General features: G+C 44.9%; 1 pseudogene; it reads left to right on the forward strand.

Moving 5' to 3' along the window:
- The window catches only part of LOC119407535, a 47,429-nt pseudogene that overhangs the window by 4,530 nt on the left and 37,041 nt on the right, over positions 1–5,858 (forward strand).

Below are 5,858 nucleotides of genomic sequence, written 5' to 3' on the forward strand. Positions count from 1 at the left end.
ACATTTGGGGTCGGGGGCAGGGAGGGGGGTAGGCTGCCTGGTTGGGGTCTGGCCTATGGGGGGGGTGTTGGGCCTTGGGGGGGCAATTGGGGGTGGGACCGGTGCTCCGGTTCTCCCTGGGTTGTTTGGATCTTTTAATCAGGGTTCCTGGTTGCAATGGCCAGCCCTTTGGCTGGGGAGGCTGCCGGGTTCCAGCAGGGGGTCGGCTGTGGTTGTGTGTGTGTGGTCGTTGGTGGTGCATGGTGGCGGTCGGGTGCGTGGCTTCACTTTGACGGAGTGCTTGCTGGTCGGCCTGATGTGACATATGCGGGGGGGTGGGGGGGTGCTGTGTGTGTGTGAGGGGGTGCATGGGTGGCATGCCGGGGCCTCTCCTTGCCTGTGGTGTGGGGCTGTTGGAGTGCCTGATCATTGGCACACTGGGTCGGCCTTCCTCAGCTGCTGCTCTGGCCCCCAGCCTGGGGCCAACTTGCAGTCACTGTTGAGTGGGTGGGGCACATGGACGGCCCGACAAAGGCTCTGTCGGGCTATCTCTGTGTGCCTGTTTATGTCTCGGTTTGGGTTTTAGGTGGTCCCTTCTCTTGGATCAATTTGGGCACCCCATTTAATGTGGGGTCAACTTCCCCCTGTCGTGCTCCCCTCCAGTGGTGGGCCCCCTGCCGCCGGTGCATTGGCGGCTCTCAGCATCTGGGGCTGGGTGGTGGGGTGTGTGCAGGCCCACCCTGGTGGCTGCCTGCCGGGGCCTGGGTGCCCTGGCTCTGTCAGGCCTCTGTTGGGGGGTGGTACAGTGCCTTGCGAAAGTATTCAGCCCCCTTGAACTTTTCAACCTTTTGTCACATTTCAGGCTTCAAACATAAAGATATGCAATTTTATTTTTTTGTGAAGAATCAACAAGTGGGACACAATCGTGAAGTGGAATGAAATTTATTGGATGTGTCAAACTTTTTTAACAAATAAAAAACTGAAAAGTGGGGCGTGCAATATTATTCGACCCCTTGCGTTAATACTTTGTAGCGCCGCCTTTTGCTACAGTTCCAGCTGCAAGTCTCTTGGGGTTTGTCTCTATCAGTTTTGCACATGGAGAGACTGAAATTCTTGCCCATTCTTCCTTGCAAAACAGCTCGAGCTCAGTGAGGTTGGATGGAGAGCGTTTGAGAACAGCAGTCTTCAGCTCTTTCCACAGATTCTCAATTGGATTCAGGTCTGGACTTTGACTTGGCCATTCCAACACCTGGATACGTTTATTTGTGAACCATTCCACTGTAGATTTGGCTTTATGTTTTGGATCATTGTCTTGTTGGAAGATAAATCTCCGTTCCAGTCTCAGGTCTCTTGCAGACTCAAACAGGTTTTCTTCCAGAATGGTCTGGTATTTGGCCCCATCCATCTTCCCATCAATTCTGACCATCTTCCCTGTCTCTGCTGACAAAAAGCAGGCCCAAACCATGATGCTGCCACCACCATGTTTGACAGAAGGGATGGTGTGTTCAGGGTGATGAGCTGTGTTGCTTTTACGCCAAACATATTGTTTTGCATTGTGGCCAAACAGTTGGATTTTGGTTTCATGTGACCAGAGCACCTTCTTCCACATGTTTGGTGTGTCTCCCAGGTGCTCGTGGCAAACTTTAAACAACACTTTTTATGGATATCTTTGAGAAATGGCTTTCTTCTTGCCACTCTTCCATAAAGGTCAGATTTGTGCAGTGTACGACTGATTGTTGTCCTATGGACAGACTCTCCCACCTCAGCTGTAGATCTCTGAAGTTCATCCAGAGTGATCATGGGCCTCTTGGCTGCATCTCTGATCAGTCTTCTCCTTGTTCGAGATGAAAGTTTAGAGGGACGGCCGTGTCTTGGTAGATTTGCAGTGGTCTGATACTCCTTCCATTTCAATATGATTGCTTGCACAGTGCTCCTTGGGATGTTTAAAGCTTGGGACATCTTTTTGTATCCAAATCCGGCTTTAAACTTCTCCACAACAGTATCTCAGACCTGCCTGGTGTGTTCCTTGGTCTTCATGATGCTCTCTGCGCTTTGAACAGAACCCTGAGACTATCACAGAGCAGGTGCATTTATACGGAGACTTGATTACACACAGGTGGATTCTGTTTATCATCATCAGTCATTTGGGACAACATTGGATCATTCATAGATCCTCACTGAACTTCTGGAGTGAGTTTGCTGCACTGAAAGTAAAGGGGCCGAATAATATTCCACGTCCCACTTTTCAGTCTTTTATTTGTTAAAAACATTTGACACATCCAATAAATTTCATTCCACTTTACGATTGTGTCCCACTTGTTGATTCGTCACAAAAAAATTAAATTTTATATCTTTATGTTTGAAGCCTGAAATGTGACAAAAGGTTGGAAATTTCAAGGGGGCCGAATACTTTCGCAAGGCACTGTATGACCTCGGGACTCAGGGCTCGGTGTCCATGGCCGGATCCACTATGGAGGGGCGGGTTGCCGGAGGGGGCCTGTGGACTTGTCGCTGCAGCCTGTGGAAAATAATAATTGTTCTAAACTTTAAAAAACTCTTAATAAAAAGAAAACCAGAGACATTTCTCTTTTAGCTCAAAACGGAGCGCGAGGTTTATTCTTTCTGCAGAAAGGAGTTGCTGCCTGCGTGAAGTCAGAACAAGCACACACAGCACACTGGATTCTTAAAGAGACAGTACATATATTTATACATGTTTCGTGCGTCACAATAACATTCTATCATGAAGGGAGGATAACGTTCCTCAGGTTGATACCATACACAAGTTCTTGTTATCAGTACGAGATGATGATATTCTTCTTGTGGAGCGTGCTTTGTAACAAGTCTTCTGTCCATGTGACTAGAACATTCTGATAAACATTTGTGGAGCTGGTATTTTTTAATTAGATTTGTAACAAGTCTTTGTTCATGAGCTAGAACATTCTGATAAACATTTGTGGAGCTGGTATTTTTTAATTAGATTTGTAACAGTCTTTTGTTCATGTGGCTAGAATCTCTGAAAAAGAAAAACATATTGATACGAAAAGCGTCCTCAGCCGTTTAGATAAAAGTTCTGTATCTTTGCCTCTCTGCAGGTGGTGAAATACAAGGACGTTTGCTGAGCAGAGGACAAAAGTTCACATTTACAAGAGTTTACCAGAGTTCACATACACACACCAACTTTGAAAGTCTGCAGAATGAGCATGGATTAAATGATATTTAAACAATACATGTTAGTTTATTAATTTTTTTCACAATTTCCCCCCTTTTGTTCCAAAAGGAACAACAAAATAAGAAAACAAAGTGAATAAAATATATATATATATAAGTATAGACTTTGAATGGGATAAACATCAAGTTCAGTGCATCACTTGTGGTTTGGCACAGGACCATCATAAACTTCAAATGGAAGTTGCAAGAGTTGTTTTTGTGGGTTACAGACCCTGTTTAAAAGCTTATATGCGTACAGGTAAGAAACTTCAATTTTATTCAAAACATGAAAATATACAAAGAACTCAAAGGAGGGCATACTGTTTTAGTCAAAAAGTATTAACGTAAAATATAAAAAAAAAGAAAACATAAAATTTTTATTTAAACCATAAAGCCAAAATATGAAAGAGTAAGAAATGTCTTTAGTTCTGGAAATGTTGTCCAGTGTACTCATGGTCTTCTGGTCTAAGCCTAAGAACACAACTTTGGACGGCTAAGACTACTAAATCTAGGAATTCTAGTCTAGATGGAATGGGTGAAGTTTCAGTCATCAGGGAGTGTCCGCCTCTGTCAAAGTCAATTACAAAGATGTCATCGGTGCAGGATGTGTCAATCTCAAGAATGGATTGATGTTCTCTAACTGTAAAACGAATTTTCATTTTATTTTAAAACAAAAGTGGTGGAAATCCTAGGCGACAGTTCAGTGGATGGGCTGGGCTTTTTGATGTCAATGTCAGAGATGGATGTCGTAACTACTCCTGTAAAGGTCTTGTTTACCATGTTCTTGATGCATGGGACAACACAGGAGAAAAATAAGCAAAACAAAACTAAAAAGACGATGAGAGGGGCGTAAATTCTTAACAGAAGCTGCCACCATGAACCAGAGGTAAGCCATACCCAGAAGTCAAAGGGCTGTGCGCCTTTGGTACCGCTTTCTACATAGTCTTTTAAGTGGGACAAATCTTCTAGTGCGTCATGGATGGCACCTCCATCGTGTGTTTCATCAGGGATAAATGTACAGCATACTTGACCAATTATCTTACAAACGCCCCCTTGTGAGGCCGATCAAGATCAAGGACAACTCTATTTTGGAGAACCATATTCCTAATTGCGTTTAATTCATTTTGAGTTCCTTTTCCTAGCATTTGTGTGGCATTAATCAGGCGGAGAAGTGCATATCTATTGATCTCTACATGGTTGCGGACTTCACCTAATCCAACCATAGGGAATACTTGTTGAAAGAATTTTTCACCACCGTTCCAAATTCTGTATTCCCATGGTACTCCCGTGCTAGTGGTCAGCCCTCCCCATCTAGTGACTTTGGGCATAGGTGAACGACGGGGTCTCTTATCGCGTGATTGTGGTGGTTGTCTTAATACGAACATTGGGTTTGTTAGCTGAACCAAAGCACATAATCCACCCCAATTTGGAGGGAGAGCGGTGTATGCCTTGTGGCCGCAAAGAAAATACCAGTCTGACAGGACCCTGGAGCCTTTATCTCCGGGAACTGAAACACTACAGCGAGTCACGTTCTGTCTGCCTTTTGTGTGCTTGTGTATGTGAAAAGTTCTTTGTGTTAGTAGTCCCTCACAATTGGTTAAATTGTAACCATCACAAGACGTACCGCTTGCGCGATTTCCGTCTGTGAAGTTTTCTCCCTCTCTGCAAAAGGTGCAGTACAGGTAAGTTGCCTCATTTCCTGTTCTGGGTGGGGGAAGATCACAGAAAGAGTATACTGTCCTACATAGGTTCCATGGGAGGGTACCTACTGAAGTAGTACCATTATTAAATACGCAATTTCCTAGTGTTTCAGGTTTTAAGTTTGTTAACGTGATAATTTCTGGTAGGGTTAGTGGTATTTGGGGCAGGGGCAATACATCAGAGGTTGCAGTACAGTTGCCCTTGGGGAATCGTCCCAACATTAGCTTGGCTTGCTGGGCGAATAAATTCACATTTCTTATTAGTATAGGAGACAAAGGTAGTGAGTAATTTCGCGAGTCCCAGTTTTGTAGGCCTGGGTGAATACTCAAGCCATACAGACAAGACTGTAGGTTGGGGGAGACTGGTTGAGTACGTAGTCCTGAATTGTGTGTGGCATAAGGCATGTGTGCGCATACATAACAATTAGTGGTGTTTCCTTCGTGAGCTGTTCTATTCATCAGTTGCCACCATAAGTTTGTGCTGTAGTCGTGTTGATGTTCATGGTCAGGTTTCAGTAAATGGGATAAGTCGCGTCGGGTGCGTGGGTGTGTTAAGTTTTGTGTGTGACAAGGTCCCTTGTCTTGAAAAAAACAAAAGTGTTGTAAGAGGAAAATAAAACCAACAACTAAAACAAAAGTGTATGCAAAGAATGCAAAAAGTTTCCACTGGTACCGCATGGAGTTCATGATGGTTGTTTGTCTGTTGGGTATCAAACGTCTATCTGTTCTGCCTGCCTGATCAGTTGGAGGGTCTAGGTACCCCGCCGCCCTCACTGTGAGCCTGAGCTCTATCAGTGGGTGGTGAATGTGAGTGGCGTAGATCCCCCGTGGGTATCAAGCCTTTCAGACTCCGATACTTGTTGCACCTGCGGTGGCACCCAGCTCTTAAGCTCTGGTGCTTCTTTTCCTCTGGGCTAATTCTCGATATCCTGGTTTCCGTCCGGTTGAAGAGGGGCAATGGGGACGCTGCCT

This window comes from Nematolebias whitei, chromosome 3 (assembly GCF_014905685.2).
Source record: "Nematolebias whitei isolate Nwh7 chromosome 3, NemWhi1, whole genome shotgun sequence".
Taxonomy (NCBI): domain Eukaryota; kingdom Metazoa; phylum Chordata; class Actinopteri; order Cyprinodontiformes; family Rivulidae; genus Nematolebias; species Nematolebias whitei.